This window comes from Melospiza melodia, chromosome 1 (genome assembly GCF_035770615.1).
Source record: "Melospiza melodia melodia isolate bMelMel2 chromosome 1, bMelMel2.pri, whole genome shotgun sequence".
In the NCBI taxonomy this organism is placed as follows: Eukaryota; Metazoa; Chordata; class Aves; order Passeriformes; family Passerellidae; genus Melospiza; species Melospiza melodia.
In genome coordinates, this window is record NC_086194.1 from 5,718,427 (window position 1) to 5,735,335 (window position 16,909).

Sequence of the window (16,909 nt, forward strand, 5' to 3'; positions counted from 1 at the left end):
GCCCCCTCACCCGGCCCGCGCGAGGCTTTTATACGCGAGCGGCGGGGGTGGGCGTGGCTAAGAGGGCGTGCCCAATGGGGGCGTGGCCGCCGTTCCCGCCCTCACGGGGTGGCCGCCATGTTGCCGCCTCATGAGGCGCCGCCTCAGCCCGGCCCCAGGGCGGGTCAGGTCTGTTTCCCTCCCCGTCCTGCTGCTCTTTCTTCGTCCCTGTTCGCCTCCTGGTGCTCCTGAGGTGTGTTCGTCCGGCTTTGCTTCCTCTCGAGTGGTGGCGAAAGGCCTGTGTTGAAATAAGCACGGCCTGCTTGAATAAACTGAATCAGCGATTTCAGCTGTTTTTTAAAATTTTAAAAGTTTAATGATAATAAAATGGTTATAAAAATAGCAATATAATTAGAGTACTAATAATTTGGACAATTTGGAGTAGGACAATATGAGACAACAGAAACAAAGAATTACAGACAGTCCGGGTATGTTTTCTGGGCAGCACAAGCCCGGAAAAGGACGCACGTTAACAAAGGATTAACCCTTAAAAGCAATAGCCTGTTGCATATTCATACATCTCATACATGATGCATAAATTCCATTCAAACACAGGAGTCTGTCTGGTCAGTGTCAGCTTCTTCCTCTTAATCCTAACAGCACCTTCACGGCTAAGCAAGGCAGGAAGAAGTTCATTTCTCCTGATAATTGAGCAATAAATTCTCTTTCGGTGAAAGATTCAGGTGTCCTGTGGCTGCTATCTCACTGCAAGTCCTTTCTTTGTAACAAGTATCCTACATAGCATAGTTTCTAGTTTAACATTATGTTATAACCTAAAACTATATTTAACACACTGCTTAAGAAAATCAATACAGGATAACTTTCTAACATAACACATGCAATATTCATTGTAATATTTGCCAAAAGCCAATCATAAAATACGCATTTTTCACAGTAATAATCAGACAGTCTTTTAGCAGTAGTTTTATACTTCATTAATAATAGCCAGAGATTTCTCTGTGTGGGATATATCAATTAAGAAGTGGGGATGTTGGTTAGAGCATGGTGCTGATCACTCACCGTGGGTTTGATCCCCATATGGGGCAGTCTCTTAAAAGTTGGACTCCATCATCCTTGTGGGTCTCTCTGCCAACTCAGAATATTTTGTATCTCCTTCTGTATCTGCTGGGTGAGGAGCTGTTTGAAGTTGTGTGCAAATCTCTATTCTCAGCACACCATTTCTTAGACTGGTTACTTTATGGTAGATCAGTAAAGGTGCTAATAGTTAATCAGTGAAAGAAGAATGCTGTGAGAGATGAAATGATGCATTCAGGTATTCCCATTCAATGCTGGCTGCAAGGCTAAGCAGAAGATAAGGATATTTACTATTTCTGCTGATTTAAACTTTGCTTGTTTTGATACAGATCACTTTTTCTAGCAGTGCAGGATGCGGTGTCCTCGTCGCAGTTGCAGGTGGAGCGTGGGGTTGTGAAATGAGATCTGCCTTGGCCAAAGCCCTTCCTTCACTGCAGTGTTTCACAGAATCATGGATTTGGATTGGAAAAGACCTCAAAGCTCATCCAGTGCCATCCCAGGTTGCTCCAAGCCTTGTCCAGCCTGACCTTGGACAATTCCAGGGATCCAGGGGCAGCCACAGCTTCTCTGGGCACTCTGTGCCAGGGCCTCACCATCCTCACAGGGAAGAATTTATTCCTAATAACTGAACTAGAATCCAGTATTTACTGGTTAGATTAAGCAAATTTAACACCAAGTTAATGCTGCAGTAGTAATTTCTCTCCTTTAATCCATCAGCAAGAGCTGCAGTTACAGACACAGCACTTCCAGAGAGCCACTGCAAACCCTGGGCTCACTGTACATTGTTATGTGAATAACAATGAATATTTTTGTGGCTTTTACAGCAGATTTTGGACATGATGGAGTCTAAAACTGTGGGTTTACTGGAAAGCCTTGCTTATGCAGATGTAGAATATGGTATCTCAGGAGATTTTAGTCACAGAAAACATTTAAGTCGTATTTTAGATCACCAGGTTTCACATCCCATAAAGCACAGCCTGAATACAGTATTTTCAAACAGTTGCATCTGAGTCATGCCATAAATTATATATAGCCTACAACACTTTTGGTTTCAAGCTATATAGAATCTACCATTCCTTTGGGTATTTTTTCTGTGATTATCAGATCTTAAAATGCATGTCTTATATCTTGAACTTGTGCAGCTCTTATCCCAAGTAGAGACCTATTACAGCTTTTCCTGCAGGATTAGAGAGGTCTTTTTTTTAATGGAAAACATTTTCTACTTGTAGTTGTATAATTATATCTTTTAAAAATGGATTTGGGAGTGATGTCCTAAAACCAATTAGTTCTTTTATCCCAAAACAGCATCAACTCCACTGATGTAATTCCTGGAGAGATCTGTTTAGTCCCTAGTTGCAACAGATGGTGATTCCAATACCTTCATCTGCAATATATTCTATTCCTTCACTGTTCTTATGCCAAAAAAAGGTTTTCTTGTGCTTCATCTGAATTTCCTGAGCTCAGTCTCAGCCTTTTACTTCTTGGTTCACTTCTAGTGGACATGAAGATGAGTTTGTTCCACATTTCTTCTTAACTATTTGTCATGTTGTCATGTTTCCTTCCATCTTCTCTCCCCTGGACAAAATCATACTTCTCAGGCTGCAAATCATTCTTACAGTGTATTCCTAAAATCTTGTAACATTTTAATTCTGTGACTGTCAAGCTTTATGAGAGAGAGTGCAGCAGCACACAGAGGAAGCTGGGAAATCCCACAGCATTCTAGAAGTCACTGTTATGAAGGAAATACAATCTCTATACTCTTACTTACATTGCTTGCTCTTCATTACAATGTTTATTCACTCAATGCTGACATTCTGGGCATTTCCATTCTTCCTTCTCTCCCCATCTCAACATCCTGGCTTCACTCCTGAGACCTGCTTGGCTCTCCACCACTTCCTTTTTGACTCAGCAGCAGTTTGCTCACTGCAGTGTTCTCAGAAATTCACAATCTAGCTTAGGAAGATCAGATTTTCACGGAAATTGAGAAATAATCCCTAGACTCATATAAACATCAAATTCTTTCTCTTCTAAAACCTAAAGCAAACAGCTAATGTTATAGACCAGCTCATCTTACCACTTTCCTACTAGGAAATGACACAAACATGATGAAAGGCTGGAAGGTTTCCTGCATAACAAAGAAAACATTATCTACAATGTTTTTTTTTTATGTAATATTGCCTTATTTGGGGTTTGGTACACATACACACAGAAACCAGAAAATTATCACTATTATGATACTCACATTTTTAGCTGCCCTCAGTAAATGTGATCTTTGTTGGAGCAGGCAATCTCCAGAGATCTCTTCTGACCACAATGGTTCTGTGATACAAAGGCATCACTGTACAGTTTTTCTTCTCCTTAAATTTAATGGCCTGACAAGTTGAACAAGCACTGCATTATATACACTAATAGCAGCCACAATATACTTAAAGTTCCTTGTTGCACAAAAAAAAAAAAATAAAAAGAGGAAATCCTATTTTTAAATTGCATAGAAATGTAAAAAGCAAACTTCTCTGTCTATAAAGAAAGTCAATTTGAAATCAAATGTACAAAAGATGCTGACTTTTGTACATTATGTACATTTGTACATTATGTAATACTGACACAGTATTATCTTTATTAAATGAATAATCCATTGGTGATTATGGATAATGAAGTTATGGTTGGGGTTTATGAATGAAATTAGTACTTCATTTATCAAAGAATAACACAAAATTAACATCAGAATTTCACTACCTCTAAGACAAGACAAGAAATCACTTAAGTGTGTGCATGGAAATGACTTTGTTATGAGAAGAAGTAATCTGCTTCTTAATGGACTAATGTATAGTGGAATGTAGTCAGGCACTTTGCTCAGTATTTACTTACAGGGAAAACTTCACTTTGCCTCATTCCTTTCCATCCCAGAATCCAATAAATCTCCATACTTTGTGTATGACAGCATCTGAAACACTTTGGTAATTACCTCTAGCCTGAAGCCAGCACACATCTAAACAGAAAAAAACAAGCCTTCATTTAATATTTTAAAAAAATAAGCAGTAAACACATTTCAAGTTTTTCTTAGGACATACCTTAAATCATAATCTCCCACTGGTGTAACAATCTTCCCAGTGTGAGTAACAATCAGGTTCATGACACCTGAATTTACCTAATTCTATGTGACCTGATGGAACACATCCAAAAGCCTGAGGGATTTGTCTAAAGTTACCAAGTCTCTCTCTAAGTATTTGAAAAGTCAGGGGAAGTCCCAGGCAACTGAGAAAAGGGAAACATTTTTGCCCATCTTTAAAGAGGGGGGACAGGAGGCTGCTGGAGCTCCCACCCTGTTCCCTCTGTGCCTGGGGAGATCACAGACAGATCCCCTGGAAGCTGTAGTGAGGCACACAGAGGACAGGGAGGTGACTCAGGACAGCCAGCATGGCTTCACCCAGGACAAGTCCTGCCTTGTGGCATTCACATTCTCTGGAAAAATCCCTTCACTCAGGATTTGTCTCCGGGGAAGCTGAGAAACTTCAGAGAAAAAAGAAACAATTCTTATTTCATTTGCTTCTCTTCTGTTCTGCTCATGAAAAATGTGTTTAGAGATTGTTTACTTGCAGGTGATTGTTTCATTAGATTCTGGTGAGTTGTTTTCACTCATTGGCCAATCAGGGCCAAGCTGTGTCAAGACTCTAGAAAGGGTCATGAGTTTTCATTATCTTTTTAGCATTCTGTAAGTATCCTTTCTGTATTCTTCAGTATAGCTTAGTAGTATATTCTTTAATATAATAAGAATAATATAATAATTACTATATATTAGTATCATAAAATAATAATAAAATATTTATAATAGTATAATAAAATAATAAATTAGCCTTCTCAGAATATGGAGTCAGATTCATCATTCCTTCCTTCATCAGGGCACCCTGCAAATACCATACTGCCTGACCACCCCAGTGGCTTTCTGTGATGGAGTGACCACATTAGTGGATGAGGGAAGAGCTCTGGCTGTCATTTCTGTAAAGCCCTTGACATGGTCCCCACAACATCCTCTCTGTTATGCCTCAGGTTTTGGCTTTTATATTTTTCAGATTCTGGGCTGCTTTAGTGTGTAGTTCTGAGCTTCATATTAGGGAATGGTGAGCTCTGTGCACAGAGCAGGGAGACAAAACAATTCCTGCTCCAGCTGGGCACAAGGACAAATGATCCACATCTCAGCCCAAGAGCACAAACACCGTGGGCTGGGGAGAGAAAAACAAGCAGGGTGGGACTGCCTGGGCTAAAGCTGGAATGGGACAATGAACTTCAATACACAAATGGAGCAGAACTGATCAAAGTGAGACACCCTGTGACCGGGCATCCATTTTGTGACCATTTTGGTTCATCTTGGGTGCAGCCCTGGCTGGGCTCTTGTGCTGCCCAAACTGGATCCATGGGGGCCTTCTAATAAATCCCTGCTTTATTCTTTAACTCTGTCTAGCCTCTGTTCTAGGTCAGCCTTCACAAGGCATCATCTGAACTGGAGAGAGATGCATTCAGTGGGTGGAGTGTTTAGTGAATAAGGAATTGTGATTTCACCCCAGCCAACAATCAAAGCTCCTCAGAGCCACTCGTTGACTCCCCCACCATTTTACCCTGTGATTCAGGGAGGGAATCAGAAGGGTAAAAGCTGGAAAACTCATGGGTTGGGTTAAAGACAGTCTAACAGGGAAAGGAAAAGCCATGCCTACAAGCAAGGAAAACCAAAGCATTAACTCCCTGCTTCCCATGGCGGGGCAGGTGTTCAGCCATCTCCAGGAGAGAGGGGCCCCATCATGTGGAACAGTGACTTGGGAAGACAAATGCCAACACTCTGAATGTTCCCCCCTTCCTCCTTCTTCCCTGCACTTTTTCCTGAGCACGATGCCACATGGGCTGGAGTATCCCTTATTGCTGGCTGGGGGCTACATACAAATCATGAATGGGATGGGACTGCTATGGAACGTGCCTCGAGCTGTTTTATTTTCCAGCATCAGTCTCATTACATGGTTATGACAATGGGAAGATGCCACCAGCTCACATCCCAGGCAGCAGACCAAGAACATAATGTTATAACTTTAAAATTTTTTGACCAATCACACAAAGCAAAAGCACATTGACAGTAGTTCTATCCAATCACTATAAGCACACGTACCTTTGGTTAAAACAATGCTTGCATATTTTGGATACAATACCTGCTTGTAAGCCTTAAAACTCAATGCACAGAGCTCCATTATGAAGCTTAGATCTTCCTAATATCTCACTAGATAAACTTTTCTGTAGCTTAGAGAGTTATTCTACGCAAGTGTTAATCCACAGACCATTGTTCTACTTGTCCTTACTTTTCTACTTCTTACATAATTTTTCTGCTGACCAATCTTATGGCTACTGCTTAGGTCTAATCACAGCTCTGCTGTCTCCGAGGCCTGCCTTTTGCAGCTTTCCCAAAACCCTCTGATTTTTAAGGATTTCCACGTCCCTTTGGTCAGTTTGGGTCACCTGTCCTGGCTGTGTCTCCTCCCAACCTCCCATGCCTCCCCAGTGTGGCCATAGGAAAAGCAGGCTCTGGGTAAGCCTCGCACAGCAATAACAAAAACATCTCCATTTTAGTTTTTTTACAAGTTGCATTCTTGACATGTAGAAGTTTAGACTGATCATACAGGGAAGTACAGTAAGAAATAGGTGTGAAACCAAACCACTCAACCTTTGCTGGCCTCTTGGTGTTTCTCATTTCATGGTTGTGTTTGGAGGCCGTGCAATAGAAGGGGAGACTTCATAAACTGTGTTAACGAGACTGCATCAGAAATGCTGGAAACCTTTCAGAGGTTGTAACAGCAGGATTTTGCTCTTAGCATCTGACTCTGGAGAAATGTTAAATGCTTCAAAAATACAAATACTGTTTTTCAGAACACTAAGAAGAAACAGATGGAATAACTCGAACTTCAGGCACTGAGATAATTTTCAGACTTCTTCAGTGTACATTAGGTCATTAGGCAGAAAGCTATTTTGTGTAACAATGCCTTTAATGTCTACTTACCATAAAAGCTATTTCCTGTTGTTCTGTAAAGTCAATTAGCTATTTACCAAATACCAAATTTCATGTCTGTCGATTTCTTATTTCATTGTGCAGCATGAGAAAAGGGAAATGGCAATCATGCAAATTGTTGTCGTGATAAATACAGCATGTCCTTTACACTCTTAGATTCTTTTCTAAGAAATATTGAGTTGCACATTTTGTTTATCTCACAGATAATTTGCCAAAGCCCCTCCTTTCTTCTGGACTTGTGACTTTGGAAATTTTGTATATTACTTTCTCTGTGTATTGTTTTGGTTTTACTGTGTATGTAATATTTAGTTATTCTGTGTTCAAGTGTAACAAAGCAGATGTATTTCTGTATTTCCCCACCCCTTTTTTTTCTCTTTTCCTGATATCCCCTATTACTCTTGTTCTTGTTCCAGGGTTATGATGTTTTATAAGACATTCCAGGAATCTCCTCTACATCTTGAAATTAGTCACCCTTGAAATTAAGGGGAATCCTGATGCTTCTGACCAGCAGCTGAATTAGCTGGCCCACAAAGGAAACATTTGAGTTTGCATTGTAACAAATGTGTGTGCATTCCTTAGAGATCACTCTTAATGTGATATTCCAGAGGTTATAGTGCTTCCCAAATTGTGGGCACTGCATTCCCTGTGTGCCAGTTTCAGACAGGAAGGAGGATTGAAAATTCTCTGAAGGTGCAACTGGAGTAAACAGAAATCTCTGCAGATAATTTTCATTGCAAGTGTCTCCAATGCAAATCCTTGAATTACCAAGGACTATGAAGTTTTATTGCTGAGCAGTGAAGTACCTTTTTAAGATAAGTTAGTAAGAAATACAATTTATGAGCTGTTAGCATCAGAGTTAGCAACTGTTACACTTGATGCCTAAGGAGGCTACCTAGAACACAGGCTGTAAAGGAATTAATAGGTATTTATTAAAAGGCCTTTAAAGGATGCACCTTGGGTAGGACAAGAGCCTGGATATGGCCCTACCTAAGATGGACCCAAGATGGACTCTGTCATGACTTTTCACACTTTTATAAGTTTTGGTCCATTTACATATTGGGGTTAATTGTCCAATTACAGCTTCAGGTTATGCAGTCCCATCCTCCCAGTTTGCTCTCCTCAATTCACTTTTGTTTTGACTTTTTGGGCCTGAAGCTGCAATGGTGTCCTTCTTTCTCAGGCTGGGAAAAGATTGTTTTGTCTAATTAAACTGTGAAGAGAACTTGCTAACATTTTATATAAAGTTCAGTTATATACCAATGCAGTACAGAATCTGGAAAATATGAAAGCTAAAACTTAAGCTATCACACTGCTCAAGATTCGTGTTATAATTAATTATTGCCCTATGAAAATCAGCTGTGAATTTCTTGTCTACATAAAGCAAGGTGGAGATGCAAAAACAAAGGTCTGCTGATGCCATCAGACACCAATGATTTTGGGTATTTCAGAAGGCCACATGTGCTCACAAGCTGTTTTGGTAGAAAATAATCCATCCTGTTAAACACTGGTGCCATTTTATTGGTCTGCATTTGACTAGTTTTAACTTCAACTTGAAAAGCCATCCAATATTAAAGCTCTCATTCATCTCAAATCAGTCTTTATGATTTTCTGTTGAGAAATTCTGTCTGTCACAAAATCACTTGTTCAGGTTTACAACATCTAAACAGTTCCTCCTCTTTAATTCAACTTTCTGATTTTTACCTCTAAAGTTACTTGGAAACCTTTCTTCTTTGCATATAGTAAGGAGACAAAAATAACAACTGATTTTTGTTAATAAAAGCTTTTTACTATGATTATGACTTGTGTTTATTTTCATTATGCCTAAAAAAGACAACCTCTATTCCTGTGGTTCATCTATCTTTAACAAAACTCAAAATCTGCCTGTGCTCCCTCTGACATGATTCCATTTCCTGCTCTCCAGAGTCTGAGATTTTGCTTTCAGGAGACTATTTTGGTGTCTGTGTTCACACCTCTTTGCTTTTATGTGCACAGCTGAACTTTCTGTGTTTTGTGGGGTTTTCTATGTGAAGAGTGATTTGCATTTGCTGATTCTAATGAAAATCATTGTGTTTGTCTCAGACTCACTTGTGGTTGGTGCTGGCTAATGGACAGTGAACCATAACCATAAACTCATAACCATAAACTGTAATTAACAGTTGTGATTTGCCTCTGTGAGAATCTTGACCTAAATTAAAACACTCAAAATGATACTTATATTTAATAGCATTCTTTGTCAGTGGATGACATGATCTAGTTATGGATTGTATGATTTTGTTTTGCAGAAGCCATTTCTTCAAAATATGAAATATCTTTCCCAGGCTTTAGTAGTTTTCCTTCCAACTGTTATGGTCAAAGCTACTGGATGTTTTAAACTTGCAAGTAAAGGAATGTTGATTTCTGCATTAAATCTTTGGTAAATGTATGTTTATTTTGTCTCTGTAAAACACTTCTTTGCTCAAACTTTCTGTGCTTGTATGAATCATACAAATACACTGTTGGAGAGATCAGTGCACAGATTTCAGGATTAGGTTTACAGATACATTGATGGCAATGATTTGTTTGTTTGAAATTCTTGTTCCATTCCCTCTTTTATCCATCTGGAATCTTGTGTCCAGCTTGTGATTTTAGCCAATTTGAGAAACAGAGTACTTTAATAATACAGATATATCTTGGAGTATAATGTAGTGATAAAGAGATTTTTGATGATCTGAATTTCAGGTGTCCCACAGCAGGATTCCATGGTCAGCAAGTTATTGAGGGAAAGTCTCAGTCACACAGGAAAAGGATGGAGGTGGCTGGATGGAACCTGAGGATGAGAGGGTCATGCAGTGTGCATGAGCTGTCAGATGCCTTGAAATCTTTCATGACTGCATTTCTGATCCATAATTTAAAGCAGCAACTAATGTTTAGAGTTATGGCACAGTTGCAAGATACATTTAATTATGCAAAAATCTGGTTTATTCAGCTCTTGACATTTGTACACTCTTAGTCATTAAGCTAATGGTGGTGTGCTAATGCTACCAACAAGAAATATTTGTCTTGTGCTCTGGCAATAAAAAGGAAAAAGAAAAGGGCTGTACTTTGCAGTTAATGGAGGAAATAGATCCACGTCAAGAGCATGGTGAATAAATTAACAGTAATTTCTGTAATGAATCTAATTTTAGTAACTTTTATAACAAACATTATCTTTTTGCTGTTAAATGTCAGCTTTTTTATTTCCTCAATTTTCCTCCTCCTATTTCCACAGGAATAATGAATGAAAAAGGGAAGAAGAGAGTGCTGTTACTCTGAGGCTGGTTTTCTGCCCTCTCCCACTGTAAGAAACTGTCTTCCTAATGGGAGAAAGGAAATTTTCCACTGTAGCACAAGAGAAGTAACTTGTCTGAGTGTTTTGTGGTTAGCTGCAAGTCCTAAGCTACTGCAGATAAAAAATCTTCTCTGAGCTCTTGCTTTTTGGATTTCAAACATTACAGTGTCCAGAAGGAGTGCAATCCTTTTTGCTGTGTTGAGGTCTGTGCTGATCCCCTGTGCCTCATTTTTCACAGGGCCAGATGGATGGAGAAGATACAGCAGAATAAATACATGCAGGTAGGGATCTTTATTGCATTTAGTGGAACAGCATTGTAAATGTAGTGCCTTTGTAGAGTGATGCTTGAGTGATCTTGAAAATTCTGCTCTCTTAATTGAACTTGTCTTGAGAACATAATCTTGCTTTCTAGAAAAATAACTTACACTGGTACTTAAAATGTCCTGTTGCTGCTTGCACCACAGAACACTTAGAGTTTTATTTCTTTTAAAACCATCTGCAGTTGTAGCTATCCAGAAAAGTGTTTAATCACTGTTTGTTTCTTTGTGTGCATTAGTGCTGCCTGGCTTTTAAGGATAGCGTAGTTCCTTCAGTACAATTCTTCCTGCAAAACCCAGAGTAGCTCTCTTGTCATCAGGAAAGATGATAGGAAAGATTTATATTCTACTTAATAAAGAAGAAAAGAAATTTCAGACAGTAATGGGTTCTGTTGATGTAATTAAGAGAAATAACTGTACTTACCATTAGGGCTTACCATGAATGTGGATGTGTGTTACTGTCCAGGACCTGTTGCCAGCAGGCTTTATACACCACTTAAAAAAAAATAAGTAATTTAGTATATGAGGATAAATGCTGTGATTTTCATTTTGCTCAGACAAGGTTTGTAGGTTTTATTGGAGGTTATGATATGATATTGAATGTATTTTGGGCTCTGGTCTTGGGTATAACAGATAGTATATTTGAATTTCAGATTTTGCCTGTATAAGATATAATGAACGTATGTCAGAGACTGAGAATAATATAAAGTGAAAATGAATGAATGAAAAATAGTAATATTCGCTCCAGTTTCTAACCAAAAGCTTTTAATGAAAGACAAATTTTGTGCCAATATTTAATGCATGACTGCATGGTTAAAAGCTTAGAATGAAATGTGAGATAGGAAACCTTTTGTTTTCTTACCATTTTACACATATATTTCCAACTGAAGAAAAATCCATCTTTGCTTTTAATAAATATAGCTATGATTTAAACAGAAAGAAAATAATAATTAATATTTAGGTGATTATTCTTCAAAAGTATCACCCAAGCACTTTTCCCTTTCTTACAGTGTTGTCAGTGAGAGCACAAAATTTCATTTACTGTTTTCAGAACTGCAAACAAGCTCCTCCCTCCATCCCTCCCACAGCCATCCTACTACAAAGAAAACTTTCTGCATGGGAGCTGGCTCAGGAGAAATGATGTTGTTGGGAATGGAAAGGTGAAGGTGAGAAAAACCAAGACTTTGTGTCTCCTTGGAGATAACAGCCAGCCAACATTACCTTCAGAAATCTGTGTGAAGGCTTGTCTAGTTTGAAGGGGGTATTGTAAGTATTTTGATTTTGTGAAGTATTTGTATACTAGAGAAAACTCAATTGCTGATTATTTTGATTTAATTCTATGTCTATTTGATCAGAATATTTGGGGATATATTTATACATGTGTGTGTCTGTATATAAATAAAATATATGCAGATATGTTTCCAAGTATTAGATGTGGTTTTATTTTAGGTACAGGGAGCATCTATGTAAGAAAATCTGTCATTAATGTAAAACCACTACATTGCTGTAAACATGTAGCTCTTCCTATAATTAACATGTCTCAGTGAAACATTTTACTGATATATTTGTCATATTAATTACTACTAATTATTGTCATATTAATTATTGTCATATTAATTATTATCATATTAATTACTGACTGCTCTGTTTTATCACCTCATGCAGAGTATTCCTCAAATTTTCTTTAGAATTATCTAATCTTATTTACACTGAACCTGACATACAAAAATTTCTCTACCTACACATGTCTGGAATGTTTTTCTCACAAAAATACTGGTGAGTGATTTTTTTCTAGTCTAGCCCATTACACAGATTTCTGAATTTGGAAGTAATGAGTGAGTATATTATATTATATTATATTATATTATATTATATTATATTATATTATATTATATTATATTATATTATATTATATTATATTATATTATATTATATTATATTATATTATATTATATTATATTATATTATATTATATTATATTATCTTTGTCTATTACACATGTTAAAAAATCAAACCGCTGAAAAACTGCACTGATAGGAAAAAAATCCCAAAAAAACTGCATTGATAGATATTTATCCAACCCATCCAAACACAAACTTTTCCTTGAGATGGGGTGACAAGTGAAAAGTGGAGAATGGGGGACAAAGTGCTGGGTGGAAGAAATGGCCTTGTATTTTAGAAAAACCAGTAGTCCTCTAAAATGTCCAAGTTGGATTTTATTGAGGATTAAATCTGTTAGATCTTTTCACCATCACTGTCAATTAAATAGAATAAAATGGTGATCAGAAACAGAAATTTTTTTCTGTTTATTGAAACTGAATAGGTGTAGCAGAAGCTTTTGGCAAGGTACGGAACAGAAAATAGGGAATTCCTGTCCTGTTTCATAAGGTGTTGCTGTGAGCTGCTTTCTCTTTTTTTTTCCTTATTTCAGGTGAAGAGGTGAACACATTTTATTCTTTATTCCTGTGTGGAAGACTATACTAAATGCACACTAAAACCAAACTACAGTTGGCTTACTCTTTATTTTTTTTCCAGATCCAGGTGCTCACAGGAAATATTCAGTTGGTGGCCCTTGACAAGGGAGTAGATGTGAGTAATTTGGCACTCAGAATCGGTTATAATCCATGCTAAAACTAGACTGAAACACAAATAGGGACATTTTTATATTTACATTCCTACTAATTTTCCTATTTTGAGAAGCATCTCATAAATGCCCCTTACTAACTTTTATAGTATTTTACTGAGCAGCTTTATCAGTTTCAATTCTACATTTGGGGATTGTTGATATCTTATGGTCAGTAGTTTGATGGCTGCATCTAAAAGGAACTCTGTGCTTTTAGGGAGCTAAAAAGAGTTCTGAAATTCATACAAATGGAGTCAAATCAAGGAGTTGTATATAAGGCTTGAATTTGTATTTTGCTTTCCAATCCAAAAGTCTAAATTTGTTAGTTATCATCTCTACTGATTTGTCAGTACCCCAGCAAGCATTTTGTAATTCACGTCTCTGAAACCTTGTATTAACAGACTCATTTTTTGACATTGCTTTCCTATTCTAAAAATATCCTTTATCTTAAGAAATTTTAGTGACAAATTGTACTTTAGTAGTGCTCATTGTCTGTTTCACTAAATGACTCTTTTTTTATCCCTTTTTAGTACCTTGCAGGTCATTTGTTCACTAAATTTCGTCAGTATATCTGGAATTCCTTGGGTTTTGACATAAATATATTCTATGTCATTTTCACAGCATCCTTAAGTCAACTAGATTAACCTCAAGCAATGCCTAGCTTTGTACACTGGACGCAATTCCTCTCAAGATGAGAAAACCAAGTCATTTCCACTTTAATTAAAAATAAAAATGTGTTAATGCGTCCCTGATCCTGTGTGTTAATGCATCCCTGATCCTGTAGAAAGTGGCACTTTAGTAACTGAAGGTACCAGTGCATTTGTATCTGTTACTGATGGACTGGTCTCTGCTACAGCACCAGAGATATCAAAACCTGTTGTAGGATTTCCAGCTCTTAATTTAATTTAAATGCAAATTTCTTTCATTTGTTATACTGGAAATTAACAGATCTGAGCTGTAATCTTGCAACTGCCTCAGCAGCATATTGACACAGTACAAACTGACCTGCAATTTCTTTGCACTAACTTGTAGTCACACACCCAAGTTTCTTCTCTCAGTTTCTAGAATAAATCTGATGCTTATGCTACTACTAAGAAAATTTGTTCTGTATCTTCTCTCCCAGTTACTGGGGCAGCTTTTTTGTCCCATACAAAACCTGAAATTATTTCTCAGAGTAACACTTTACCTCAGTGCCTTCCCTTAAAAATCCAACTAATTCAGTAGTATATGGTGAAGTGGTTGAGTTTAGCTGAGCCTCAGGAATTCCAACTAGTCAGTCTGTCTTTTTAATATAATTATAGGCCTTTATATTAGAAGTATTTTTCAGTCACATCTTCTTAGCTTCCTTTTTCCTAACCCAAGTCACAATCTATAAACACTTGGAAGTTGATCAAAGGCCAGGAACTCTGTTCCATGTGGGCACAGTGCATTTCTGGTACAGGTCTGCTGAAGAAATCCTCTCATGAATGTCCATGGAAGTTTATCCAATTATGACTTCTTGTCACAGTTGCTGAAGGGAAGGTGTTGCATCTTTTTGCTCTTGATCAATACTTCTGTCTCATTCTTATTTTTTTATTATTATTATTATTTTAAATGCAGCTCTGAAATCCTTAATACAAAACTGATATTTGCATTTGCTAAAACCATTTTCTTTGCTTAATTTATTTCAGTTGACGTAGTTCCCTAAAAGCTGAGTTTCTCTATTGTCCTTAAAACCACTTTGAAGATAAAATTGGTCTTCTTAGAGTTATTGCAGATTAAAAAATAAAAAAAAATCTCGATTTTCAATTTATCTTCTGAGTTTTCGATTGGAAATGGGTCTGTGTGGTTTGGCAAAGTAAATGTTCTTTGGTTATATACTTCCATTTTGTTACCATGGTAAATTCTGATCTCTGAGTTGCGGTTCCTGATCAGATCTGAACATGCTTGGAAAGTCCCAGAGGAGGAAAAAAAAAACCCTCCCAAGTCCCATAAACCCCAACAAAATCATTACACAATCATTTTTGCTTGCATATTCTTTTAAAATAAAGATATCTGCATCTGAAGATGAGAGCTGTAATTGCAAGAGAATATTGATTCTCTAACATGGTCCAGATGCGAGCTCACAAGGAGTAGCACAGCTGGACCTCAGCAATCAAAAATGCAGAGTGTTTTAAGGACTTGGCAGTGACCAAAATTGTTTATTAAATGGAAGTAATTGGTTTTGACGTGAGTCACAAAGGACAAATCATTATGTAATGGGTCAATATTTTCTTCATCTTCTTGGATGAGATCTGGTGTCATGTAAATTGCTGTCATCTACAGTTCTGTGGTAAATTTGGGCATTAGTAACTGAATACTTACAGTATTTGCCTTGTCACCTCAGTGCTTCTCATTGCCACCCTTCCCCTTTGTCAGGGATTTAAACCTCAAGCAGAATAATTGAAAATGCAACTGGACAAAGCCTTGAGCTGAATTTGGTGTTGGCCTTGCTGTGGAAGGGATTGATCTGATGAGTCTTAGAGATGGGACATGTGAAACTTAATTCTGTTTTCAGGAAGTACAGAAGAGGAGTAACAGAGGTGCAAGGCTGCTGATACTTTAATTTACAGTGAGAAAAAGATAAGATGATTGTCAGAGTTGTGATAGAGTGTGATCTTGATGCTTCCAAGCTGGAAAGGCAAAGGAAAAAAAGTTTATCTTTTGTAACCTGAATTGCACAGGGGGGATCCAGATTAAGTAATTGATCTTTATTGGGCCTGGTTTTCATTACTCATCCTTCTAAATCCAAGTACTTCTCATTGGTTTTGCCTTATATCATGGGTGCCTTAAACACAGCAGGACCAGCTGGTCAGAAGAGGTGATTGTCCTGCTGTGTCCATTGTTGGTGTGGCCTCATCTGGAACACTGTGTGCCCTTCTGGGCCCTGCTATTTAAGAAGGATGAGAAGGTCCTTGAGTGTGTCCAGAGGAGGGCACCAAAGCTGGTGGAAGGGCTGGAAGGAAAGCCCTTCAAGGAGCTGCTGAGGGCTTTGGGCTTGTCTGCTTTGGGGAAAAGGAGGCTGAGGGGTGACCTCATGGCTGTCAGTGATTTCATCTACAGCTTCCTGAGGAGGAGAAGTGGAGAATGAGGTGCTGAGCTCTTCTCCCTGGGATCCAGGGATAGGACATGTATGGGAATGGTCCAAAGCCACACTGCTGGGGTTTACATGGGACATGAGGAAACGTTTCTTTGCCAAAAGGGTGCTCAGACACTGGAACAGGTTTCCTAGGTGGATAGTTGATGCCCCAGGCTTGTCAGTGTTTAAGAGGCACTTGGGCAGTGCCCAAGGCCTTACAATAGTCAAGAAGTCGGGCTGGATGGTCATTGTAGACTCTTTTCAATTGAAATAGTCTGTTCATATTCTACTCTATTTTATTCTATTTTGACACAGAGTTTCAGAGCAGTAAAAAATAATTTATCTAATAGATATTAAAGCAGTGTGTTATTTCTGGTATTCTGTAACTGTCAAGAGCTTTCTTTCTTAAGTTACCTCTAGTACTGGAGACAAACAGTCAGAAGGAAAA